This window comes from Echinops telfairi, unplaced genomic scaffold, assembly GCF_000313985.2.
Source record: "Echinops telfairi isolate 266 unplaced genomic scaffold, ASM31398v2 ScPeMD7_7400;HRSCAF=8409, whole genome shotgun sequence".
NCBI classification, from domain to species: Eukaryota; Metazoa; Chordata; class Mammalia; order Afrosoricida; family Tenrecidae; genus Echinops; species Echinops telfairi.
Window position 1 is genome coordinate 34,978,932 of NW_022111300.1, and position 12,618 is coordinate 34,991,549.

Consider the following 12,618-nt stretch of genomic DNA (forward strand, 5'->3'; position numbering starts at 1 on the left):
CCATCCTGACCTCCTAGAAGCTTCTTGGTTTTGGGGGTTCATTTAGATCAGTGTTTTCCAGAGTGGGTGATGCCGCCTGCAGGGGGCACTAGCATGACCCAGGGGGGCTGCAAAAGCAAATGCCCACGCTTCACCCAGGACAGTGAGCTGTAGTACAGAAATTTGTAGTTGCCAAGGCGGTGCTGAATAATTTTTTTAGGGGCAGTAAGCCAAATAAGTTTGGGGCACTATGACTTAGTGTTACATCTGTATGTATGGTGTGAGGTAGGGCCCGTTTTCTTTTTCATATGGATGTCCAGTTCCTCCCACTCCAAATCTCGAAAGAACCACGCTTTTCCAACTCTTCTGAAGCTCACCTTTGCTATCAATAAAGCATATGCAGCTGCCTGTTTCTGAAATTCCTATTCTCTCCTATTGGACCCTTTGGCTACGTTTGCCCACCTCGAGTGAACTACTGAAAGGTTGTAAGTCTTGCTGTCTGCTAGAGAAAACCCTTAAGAAATTTCCCATAGTATATTTATCCCATCGTGTGAATCATAACAAATTATGGATTACCTTGGGAAGAACGGGGCTTTCAGAGAGCACTTAATTGTGTGCATGCTGAACCTTACCTAGCACAAGAGGCCGTTGTTCAAACCCCAAACCAAATCACACAGTGCCATCGAGTCGATGCTGACTCACAGTAAACGGATGCAACAGGGTAGAACCGCCTCTTAGAGTTTCCAAGTCTGTAATGATTTATGAGGGTGGAAAGCCCTGTCTTTCTCCCTCGGAGCGGCTGGTGGTTTTGAACTGCTGACCCTGCAGATCGCAGCCCAAGGAGTAACCACTGTGCACCAGGGCTTTGTAGTTCGAACAGAACCAGGGAATACCGCTGCTTTAAGATCAAGCAAGGTGTGTGGTAGCCTTTCACCATCCCTGCAATCTGTGCGCTGAGCGAGGAATCTGAGAAGCTGGACTGGACGAAGGAGGAGTCGGAGTCTCAGGATTGGAGGAAGGCTGATTAACTGCCTCTGACAAGCATGTGGCTCTGCTTGCTGAAAGTAGGGGGACTTGAAGCCCTTGCTGATGAGCATCAGGCTGTCGCCTTCCATGGGGACTGCAACTCAGTGCAAAGAAAACAAACGCCCTCCCAGTTGGACCCATAAGTCACACGACAAACGGGGAAAGACGGAAACGATCACATAGTTCATGTTGGATCCACAACGAACCCTCCTGGAAACAGCAGTCAAGAAATCAAAAGACGCATTGCCCTGGCCAAATATGCGCCCAAGACCTCTGCAAAGTTTTAAGGAGCAAAACCGTCACGTTGAAGATGAAGGCATGCCTGCCGGAGAGCCGTCACCTTCATGCACTGGAAGGCTGGGCAGCGAGAGGAAGACCGCAGGAGCTGCGTTTGCAGCGTGGTGTCGGTCAGGCCTGTTGAAATATCACGGGCCGCCAGAAGAACAAGTCTCTCCGGGGTAAAGTACAAGCAGAATGCTCCTGAGAAGTGCGGGTGGCGGGGCTTTGTCTTCCGTACTTTTGACGTGTGACTGGGAGAGGCCAGTCCCTGACAAGGACATTATGCTTGGCAAAGTCCAGGGTCCACAAATCGAAGACCCTCAGAGAGATGTGTGGGTACGGTGGCTGCCACACACGCGCATGCACAGCAACAACTGGGAGGCTGGCTCGGGACCAGCGGTGTTTCCCTCCGTTGTGCGTGGAATTGCTATGCGGCAGAACCGAGCCAAAGGCACCTGCCAACAGTCGTTACCATGGTGTCATTCCCGGAATCCCAGGGTGGACGAGCACAGTCAACATTCACACGCCAACACTCAGAGGGGCATGATGCTCAACGTTAGGTATGTTCTGTAACTGACCTTAATGTCCTTTGAAGTCCCCTATCCCTGCTGTCGGGGAGCCATGGTGGCGTCGTGGTTATGCGTCTGGCTGTTAACCGAAAAGCAAGCAGTTCAAAAGCACCAGCTGCCCCATGGGAGGAAAGTGAGGCTCTCCACTCCTGTAAGGAGTAACTGTCTTGGAAACCCAGGTTAGAGGGTCCCTATAGCAATGAGGCTTGAGTTGTTCCTCCTGTAGATCTAATCCTGTCTTGTAGATTAGTTCTTTTTGATGATCTAACTTCCTCCATTAGGAGCTTGCTACTTCTATATTATTCGACTATTTCTGTTGCTTTCTTTAGATAAAACCAAGCAGCTAAGAGTCTGCTATCAGTTGGTCTTTTTGCCATCTTTGGGCCATGCAATGGGTTTGGGTTAGCCTTCTAAGGCTTACATGAGAACACCACCAGGTCGCAAAGGTTCCCAAATTCCTGGCTCCTCTTTCTTGGATGAGTTTCTCTCTGACTCTTATCCTGTACATCCTCCCTGCCTTCATTTGTTGTTGAGGCTTTGCTATCAAATTAAAACATATATTCCCCCTACATTCAGAAGAGCTTGGTCCAAGGTGCCTTAGGCCACCATTGGTGGAAGGGGTGAGCCCAGACAGACTCATTCGTCCTTCTGGCAGGACAGAGGCCATGCTCCTTGCCAAGGCCACCATTCAAAGGTGCTGGTTCTTCTTTCTTCTTCCTTATTCACTGTCCAGCTTTGGCATGGCTCGGGGCTGTGGCAGTTCCATCACCTCCTGTTAACTTGCGAAGGGGTGGAGTCTAGCCTCTCAGTCAGGTCTCAGCTTGATGACCTCATTTGGAGGCGTGACGGAAATAAATAGCTCACTGGAGGCAGGATACACACTCTCTCTCTGTTTCATCTTCCTGCTGACAAGCCAGATAGAGCCGAGCTGATGCATGCAGCCAGAGCCCTGGAGCCAGAGGAGCCACGTGGAGACCCACGCCAGCACTAAGATGCTTCCACCGCCACTGGATCCACAAGACTTTCCACTCACTGGCCTGTGATCTTCCTGCATTTGGTGCCATTGCATGTGTTGCATTTGAGTCTGAGGAGGACTTTATAGATTGGTATCGGACATATGGGCTAATATCAAACTTAGGGACTTGATCTGGACTGGGCTGGGATGTTTTCTTAATATACAATTGTTCTTTCATATAAAGCTCTTTCTTATACACATATAAGTGTCCATGAATTTGTTTCTGTAGTCTACCCGGACTAACACATGACATGAAAAAAAAAATCCTGGCTTGGGCTAGACACACCTTACTGCTCGAAGTGACACTGTCGCTGTTTAACCCATTCAAGAGGTCTTTTGAAGCAGATTTCCCCAATGTAATGCATCATCTGATTTCTGGGCGGCAGCTTCCCTGCGTGTCAATTGTGGATCCAAGGCAAGTGAAGCCCTTGACAGCGTCAACCTCTCCTCCATTTACCATCCAGTCGCCAGCGGGCCCAGTTGTGAGGGCTTGTGTTTCCCACTTAGGCCTCCCTCCTCAAGTGTGCCCTTCAAAAGCACTATTCACCAGACTCCACCCCCATCCCCTCCTCCTGTCTTTCTCACTGTTCTTGAGCAGAAAATTGGGGGGATGGTCACCCCAAAGAAAAACTCATCACCTGGTGTGTGGCCATTCCTGGTCATTTTTTGGTATAGAGACGTCACTTACGCATGGCATCGGACAACCAGCAAACCCCGGTAGAGCTGTGGGTGAGGCCCTGGGCTGCTAACTGCAAGGTTGGCAGTTCAAACTCATCACCAGCCCCATGGAGAGCAGGTGAGGCCGCTTGCTCCTGCGAACATTTACCGTCTCAGAAACCCTACACGGATTCATTCTGCTTGGAGTGATCTCGCTGGCAGTGGGGACAGGCAGCTGATGGAACTCATCACGGAGAACCAAGCGAAGGGCACACAAGAGAAGACCCAAGACTTGTTCTGTGTCTGCAATGAAGGCAAAACCCAGGGCCAGAAGAGCTTTTCCCAGAGATGACTAGATATGCAGCCCCGAGCCACAGCCCTCCCCAGGATGTGCGTATGCAAATGTGTCAGGATACAGGAGGAAGGAATCCTTTGCACACTCCCCAAACAGGAAAGACAAAAGGGGAAACAAATGTCTGTGCTGCCTGGCAGCGTGCCTGACGGGCATCCTGGTGCTTCCAGGGGGCGATCCTGCTTCTGGAGAGAGGCCATGCTCACTGTCATGGCCAACCCTTGATGGAGCACATCCTGGCCCCTGGGCACCCTCCATCCGGGACAGCAGGGAAAGCGAGGCTTCTTGGCACAGAAGCATGGCGTTTTGCAGGGTGGGGGGCTGAGAGGAATCTTGCCCACCCCTCGTAATTCAGACCATAAGGCACAGGCCAGAGGGCTGAGAGAGCTTCCTCTGGGTCCCACAGAGGGAGGCCTGAGAGCCAGCTTGCTCGCTCGCCCATTGCTGGTGGCCACTGTGGGCTTACCGTAATGAAAGTGATCATGCACAGCAGGGTCCCTTTCCAAATCCCCAGGCATCGGTTGATGGCCCTGAGACACTCCACTCACGAGTTGACTCTTGTTGGCATCACACCCCTCATGACACCGCGTCTCCGAGGGACAGGTAAGCACAATGGAGGTGACTACTGTGCTGCACGCGGACTCCAGGCGGCCTCGGTCACTGATGGTGTCACTGTTCTATTTGGGGGCGGGGCCGGGGGGTGCCTCCATGGAGAGAGGATTCGTGTGAGCCACGGGCTCAGTGGGCCAGGACATTGTTTTTCCTCGTCTCTTGGCAGCTAGAGTTGGGGGACCTTGTGCAGCAGCCATTTGGACACTTGGCTGCATCTTCCTGGGACTTTGTGTCTTGAGAGAATGTTGTGCACATGAGCCCTAGTTCATGGAGGGGAAGGTTCTAGAAGTACTGGTGGTGATTTTGGGGCAGCCCGCCAGCCAGCCCCTTCCTGGGGCATGACCTTGGTCATTGCTGCTAATGCCCACCCTCCTTTGGTGGGGACCTCTTTCTTTTAGCAGGTGTCTGGACCTGGCTGGTTCTGTCCTTCACGTGACAACAGCCGTGGGTGAAGTCACTTGTCTGCCCTGCCATCACTCCTGGTTGTATCTGCGGGAGAATGGACAGCCTGAACAAGTCCTTTTGTTGGGCTCTTTGTCCCATGTGCCTCGCTGCTAAGAGTAGAGGGGCTGTGTCTGATGTCCAAACGAAATAGGGTCAGAGGCCCTCATGAATTCTACCAGGGCCCACCGCCTTGCCCCTGGGGAAGGCATTTGAAAGGGAAGAATATCTCAGTGTCCTGATGGCCAGGCAGGGGAGATGACAGAAGCTTGTAAGGCACAGGCCCCTTTGTCTTTGGCCCCCCATTTATGGAACGACAAACCTCAGGCCCAGGGGGGTTCAGACAATTAAAGAGACATGCCTTCAAAAATGCCTTGAAGATAAACCCAAGGTGGCATGAGGGATGGGCTGTAGCTGCCCCTCCCCACCACCACACTCACTGCCATTGGACGGACGCCAACTCATCCTGACCCTGTCGGACAGGGTGGAACTGTCCTGTGGGCTGCCGAGACTGCAGCTTTTTACAGGAATAGAAAGCCTCGTCTTTCTCCCAAGGAGCAGCTGGTGGGTTTGAACTGCTGAGTTTGGGGTTAGCAGTTCACCATGTAGCCAGTATACCACCCACCCTACGGGGCAGTTCCGCTTGGCCATCTAGGGCTGCTGTGGTCAGAATGGACTCGACTACACCGGACAACAGCAGACAGGTGGCTAGCTAGTGAGGCAGACGGAGTTAGAGCACCTTGCAGGGATTACCTCATGTGATTGTGGAGAGTCCTGCAGGCTGTGACCCCACCCAGAGGCCCCTCTATGGGAAGCATGTAAAGGAAGGGGCTTTGCCCAAATACCTGCTTGCAGTTGGAAGGCACTACAAACCCGAGGGAAGCGCCCTCTTTGGTCCAGCTGAGTCCCTGGGGTCATCTCCCCAAAGGGAAGGGCATTTGCTGTAGGTGAGGCCAGCCGATCCCAGCACATGCCTGCATTTGGAGTCCGGAGCTGTCACAAATCCAGAGATGCCCAGGGTGGTCTGTGGTTTTGACCTGCTAACCTCTCAGGGGCTAGAGGTCCTGCAGGAAGTCAGCCCGGGCATCTGCCCCAAGTGCAGGGTGGGCAGAGAACAGACGCTCACCCTGCGAGGTGCGGCCCTCTAAGGCTCCTGTCTCCCTCCTCTCAACAGGCGGCAGAGGAGCAGGAAAGGTGCACTGTGGGGCGTCAGGACCTGGTTGGTGATTCCCTCACATGCATTCCACTCATAGTAGCCCCGCCTGTTGAGAGCAGAGCTGCCCCATGGGGTTTTCAAAGCAAGTCCCGAGCTTTCAGAAAATTGCCTTGACCTGCTTCTGAGGGGCCCCTGGAGGTGGGTTTGAACCTCGAACCTGGAGATGCTGCTGCATTTGCAGGTTTTAAGGTCAGAGATAGGCCTGGACTTAAAAAGAACTCACGACAAGATTTTGCGCATACCTGAAAGTGACCAGAAATGGGTCTGAGCTCGCCTGAAAACGCTGGGGTGGGGAAGAGAGCGGACGCAGCTCACGGGTGTTTGTGTGTGTGTGTGTGGGGGGGGGTGTGTGTGTGTGAAGAGAGAGAGGATCCAAGAAATGTAGCACTTCCTGCTGGCACCCTGCTTAGGCCGCACCTTCCAGAAAGTCCCAGCAACTTCTTGCAAAGTTAATGTGCAAGTGCAGTTTCCTGCACAGCCAATCCATGTCCGATGACCATCTCCTTGGGAGCTACCTTACACAATTTAGGGGCCTGCTGTGCTTTGGGAATCACCCTCAGGGCCGGGCAAGAAGACCAAGGGTCCGAGTGGCTCTGTGGGGTAGGCACTGGGCTGCTAACTCCCAAGTTGGCAGTTCAAACTCACCAGCGAGCTGCTAGGAGAGAGAACAGTGGGGTGTGTATGTGTGTCTGCTACAGTGAAGATTTCCCCCAACCCAAAACCCACTGCCATCGAGACAATGCCGACTCATGACCGTGGAGGTCAGAGTAGAACTACTCCTGTGGGTTTCTGGGGCAGTAACTCTTTACAGGAGGAGAAAGCCTCTTCTTCCTCCCTGTTGGTGATTTCAAACTGCTGGCCCTGAAGCTAGCTATCCAACGTGTACAGTCTGGGAAACCCTCTGTAGGTCGCTGAGTGGGAATCCACAGGTTGGTAGTGGGATAGGCTGAGTGCGGGGCAGTGGGGAGAGCAAGCTGATGACCTCACCCCACAGCTTCTGCTCCTCCCACCCTAGGCCCCCAACTGGGCCACAGGCCTGTATGTGTGTGACACCCAGGCCCACAAGTCCTAGCTCTGAGGGGTGAGTCCCCAGTAGCACCAGCCCTGGGGGAGCATGGGGGAGAAGCCTGCAGAGATAGGCAGGAGTGGACTTGGGATCAGGCAGTGGCTCATGGAGGGGTTCTGGTGCCCTGAGGCTGCACGACCTCTAGGCTTCTGGGGGACCCATCCGTCCACTGGCTCCTGGGAGCCTTATCCTGGGCGGAGCCGAGCAGTGGGGCCCAGGGCTGCGATGGCCAAGTCAAAAGGGCAGGCCTGATAGTCTTCTCTTTCCAAGCCTAATTCCTCAGCCTCCAATTCTGAAACGATCACGTGCCCTTTCCTGGGGGGCCACTCGGGGAACACACTGAGGGTGTGGTCGTGTGTGGCATGCGCCCTCAGTGTGGCCAGTGAGATTGCTGTGCATGCGCCCTGAGCCTGAGCACCTGGGGGCGGGGGGGCGTTGCCTTTCACAGGCTGGGGGCTCCCAGCGTCTTCAAAGAGCTTTACATGGCAGTCAAACCTGTGGAATGACCACCTCCTTCTTCTCACTGAAAAAGAGGATGTCTCCCCACCCCTCCTTCCCTGTCCCTCACCTTCCCCTCCCCCTCATTGTGATTCGACATGACACCACACCACATGGTAGACCCGACCCAGAGAGTCACCGAGGCTGTAATCTTCACGGGTGCAGACTGCCTCCTCTCCCTCCTGCAGAGAGGGTGGTGGGTTTGAACCCACACCTAACCACTTCACCACACCAGACCTCTGTGCCCCAGTACTCCTTTCTCAGCCATTAAACTAAAAAAAAAAACCCTCAAACTCACCATCAGATGGTCAAATCTGGCTCCTATAGGACAGAATAGAACTGCCCCACGGGTTTCTGAAACTGTGACTCTCCTAGTAACCCTAAAGGGTAAAGTAAAACTGCCCTTGTGGGTTTCCAAGATGATGTATCTTTCCTGGAGTAGAGAGCCTCATCTCTCTTCCGAAGAGCAGCTGGTGGCTTCCAACTGCTGACCCTGCAGTTAGCATCCCAAAGCACAACCACGACGACGCTCCTTGGGAGGTGAAAAACGCACTTTGCATTCCGAGGCTCCTTTAGGAGTGACATTGAAATGCCAAGATCAAAGCCCGTGTTCAGTAATGCGTGCCTGCTGACTCAGCAGGAAACCTCATTTGGGCGGGGAGTCAGCCTGGAGCTAACATCTCAGCCAGTGGCAAGGGGTGTGGGTTCGAGGGGTGCTGGGCTACATGATGAGATGGGTCATCGAGCTGGCCACATCTGTCCTCTGAGGATGGAGGGATGCAAGTGGTGAAAGATGCCAGTCCTGGAGGGCATGGGCTGGGGAGGCTGGGGTGGGGAACCAAGGGGCCATCTGGGCTTTAGTATAAGGCAGCAGTTCTCAACCTGTGGGTCGCGACCTCTTTGCGGGTGGAATGATCCTTTTACAGGGGTCCCTGGATTCATAACTAGCAAAGTGACAGTGATGAAGTAGCAACGAAAATAATTTTATGGTTGGGGTCACTACAACATGAGGAACTGTATGAAAGGGTCACAGCATTAGGAAAGTTGAGAACCATTGGTCTAAGGGATCTGCTTGTCTTCTGGGGCACTGAGAGTGAACCTCTACTCCCAGGGGTGTTCACCTCAAGCTGGCTCTCCACTCCTAAGGGGATGGTATGGCGCAGCGGTCACCGCATCACTAGACTCCGGTTCTAGCCCTGGTGCAGCCAGACCTCACCTGGCGGCTGTGTCCGGATCATCTTTTGCCACTTTGAGCTTGTGGCCCCTCAAGCTGCAAAATACTGCATGTGACACGTCTCCAGACCAGCATTCCTGGGACCCTTCTTATGTTTGGAGAATTCCCAGTGTCTTCCCGGAGCCTACCTTCCTAAGGCCAAAGCACAGGCATGCTTTCCCAGGTTGCGCTGCCTGGGACTTGGGCTGTCTAACCAGGTGCCCCAACACTAAGCCAGGGACAGACAGTGTGGTATCCGTGTTCTGGGGAGAATGGTGGAGGAGAGTGGGCCGCAGACAGGGGGCCCAGGGCCCAGAGTGAGCGGTGTGCACTGGGGTCTGTGCTGAGCGGCAGCCGGCCCTCCCTGGAGCAGCTGCCAGGCTCCAGCCACACTCAGTCCATGAGGGTGACTTTGTGCGAAGTAGAAAAGAGCACTCCGTCAAGACACTGCCATCTGCTGGGAGATGGTGATAATACACAGACATCCTCTGTGACACGTAGGTGGTGTCCTGGTATGCTGTGGGCTGCTAAGCACAAAGGCAGCAGTTCAAAAGCACCAGTCACTCTGCGGGAGAAAGATGAGGCTCTCTACTCCTGTCTAGAGTTACAGTCTCAGAAACCTACAGGGGCAGATCCTCCCTGGCCTACAGGGTCGCTATGAGCCGGAATCGCCTGAATGACAATGAGCTTGGTTTTGGGGTTTGGGTGGCAGAAACATTTTCCCTCAGTTGCTGTCATGGATTGAATTGTGTCCTCCTCCCCAAAGTATATGCTACCCCGACTGGGTCACGAGCCTGGGTGATTGGCGGTGACGAAACAATTTCATCGTCTCAAGCCAGGTGATCTGCTGAGGTCAGCCAATCAGTTGTGAGGGGGTGAGACGCAGCACCCTTACTCAGGCCACAGCTCTGCTCTCACGGAAGGGGTGTATGTGTGTCCCTGGGGTGTGGCCAGCATCACCTTTTATCTGACAACAGATCCAAGGAGATAGAAGCCCCACCCTGAGGGGAGCAGGGACCCCAGCCCTGCCAAGAAAGGAGAGCCTGCGTGGAGCTCTTGCGTCCTATCAACCTAAAGTCCTGTGGCGGTTAGATCGTATGTCAACCTGCACCTGTTTGAAAGAGTAGGGGTGGAGTCCAGTCCAGCTCTCAGGACACAACCTGATGATGCCTCCTTGGGAGGGCGGCTTTTTAATACGAGAGACTGTGAGAACTTCTCTCCCTGTCCTGCTCGTGTCCGTAGTGCTGGCTTCATATGGGCCGCTGACCCTGGGAGCCAACCTCCAAGCTGTCAGTGCCCTGCCATTTTCCCACCAACCTTAGAACTTCCTGCTTCCCACTTCTCCTTTCTGTGCCACTGACCTTCGGCTACGTGAGCCTGAAGGGCTCTGACTAGCATCAGACCCATGCACTTGAGTTGGACTGAGCCAGGCTGCTTTCTTGATATAAAATTACATCTCAAAATCAAGTTCCTTCATATATGAGTGTGTGTGTGTGTGTGTGTGTGTGTTGTCTTGCTTCTCTAGACAACTCAGCCTAACACAGGCTCCTCTGCTGAGAACCTCTTAGACCCAGGAGAAGATTGGTACCAAGACACAAGGGCGCCAGCATATGGGAAGGTTGGAGCCAAGACACATGGAGATCTCCAAGGGCTGTCAGGCTCACAGAGGTTGAAAGGGGACAAGGCGCCCCCTTCAGAGCCCACACAGAGAAAGCCTTCCCCTAGAGCTGGACTTCGAGAGAATGGATGCCTCTCTGTGGAAGCACTCACATGCGATATTTCTGTATAGCAGCCCTACAGCACGAAGGCAGTTGCTAACTGAAAGATTAGCACTTTGAACCCATCCAGCTGCATCACAGGAGGGAGGCCTGCCAACCTGCTTCTGTGCAAGGATTGCAGCCACTAAAGCTCACGGGAGTTTACTTCCACTCCGTGGCACACGAGGCCCCTAACAGCTGCTTATCTGTGTGTGTGTGTGTGTGTGTGTGTGTGTGTATGTGTGTGTGGTGTCCTCAAATCTGTCTGAATGGCACCTCCTTCGGTGATGCTACTGTGCAGTCTGCAACCGGCACCACTGTTCTTGGTGGCCCTGCACGCCCGACTTCCGGGCCCAGATGCACTTTCCATAAGAGACTTTTCTACGGAGGCTACCCAGAGTGGATTCTGGCCCGTGATGAGTTTCACGCAGGCCACTGGGGGTTCAGAACCGGATGACGCAATGAAAGGACAAGGCGTCAGAGAAGGCTTAAAGGCACCCATGCAACTTAGAAGGCTTGCGCCTAATTGATCGGGGTTTTTTTTTTAGGGGAACCCAAAGAAAGGGATTGACTCACTCTGATTCCCTATTCTAGAAACAGATTTTTGGGGTCTCGTTGTTTTGCTTTTAGGATCAGAGTTCTGGGTTTGAGGAAGAAAAAGAGGGTGCACACTATCAAAGTCCCTGCAGGGAGACCTGAGGGGCCTGGCATTGTGGGGCTGCTCGCCCACGGCCCCGGGGTCTTTGGTTGTTACAGGGCGATACCGTCACCCCGTGTGCCGGTGAGCGCGCGTGCGCGCCCACGCCTGTGGGTGTGTCTGCCTGGCCAGGCCTGCGGGGTGCAGCAGGGGGGCCCAGGGTGTGGCCAGGAGGAGGGCTCCCCGGGGAATGCTCCCCCATCAATTGCTGGAAAGGCGTGTCTGACGCAGTCTTCGGTGATGCCAACCCGAAGGGGGGGAGGTCGTGCTCTGGCTTCCCAAATCCCTGTGCCCTCGTGCGCCCCAGGCAGGGAGGGGTGAGAGGTACGGTGGGTGGGGTCTGTGGTGGAGGCCACGCCCACTGGTCTGATGTCCCAGCTCCGGTGGGTGGACCGTAGGCTCTCCCGTGGCATAGTGGGTTATGCATTGGGCTAACTCCAAGTTAGCAGTTCGAAGCCACCAGCCTCTTCCCAAGAGAAAGTAAAAGATTTACTGTAAAGATTTACAGCTTCAGAAACCCAAAGGGGCAGTGCTACTCTGTCCTATACGTGGGAACTGATTTGAGCGCAGTGAGGTTTTGGTGGTGTTGGTTTGTTTCGGTGTTGTTTCAGTTTTCTGCGCAAATCTTGTTGCTGCCTGAGTCCTGATGTCGCTCTGGCTGGCCCTTTCTTTCTGCATTGACCCAAGAGTAGGGCTGCAGTGGTCAGGAGAGGGCGCCCACGAGTCACACACGCCCTCTCATTCCAGGCAGGGTCTGTTCTGAGTAGGCATGGACCAAGGTGGGGGACACAGGACAGCGGGGCACCGCATACTGCAGGGAAGGTGGGGGAGGAGAGGCACAGGAGAAGGGCACGGGGTGAGCTGTGAGTCACTGGACACAATCCCGGAGTCCAGTTGGTCCCAGGATGTCCCCGGGTAGTGGTGGTGTCTGAGACCTCTGCTACATCTCGCTGCCCTAAGCTGAACGGCTGTGGGCTTTTCAGATGAGGTAGCCCGTGCCGACCACGGCATCTCTGCCCTCGGCTCAGCCACACATCGAGCTCTGACTCTATGGAAGGCCAAAGCTGCTGCGGGCTTTCAAAAGGATCAGCCCACGCAGGTGGGGTTGCCTGGCCTTGCCCTTTAGAGGAGATGCCCGCCCTCTCCTCCACACTGTGCCAAGCTGCCACAAGGCAGTGAGCAGTGAGCCTAGAGAGCTCTTAGGGAGGGAGAGGGGGTGTTGGTGGGTGTGAGCTGGCACA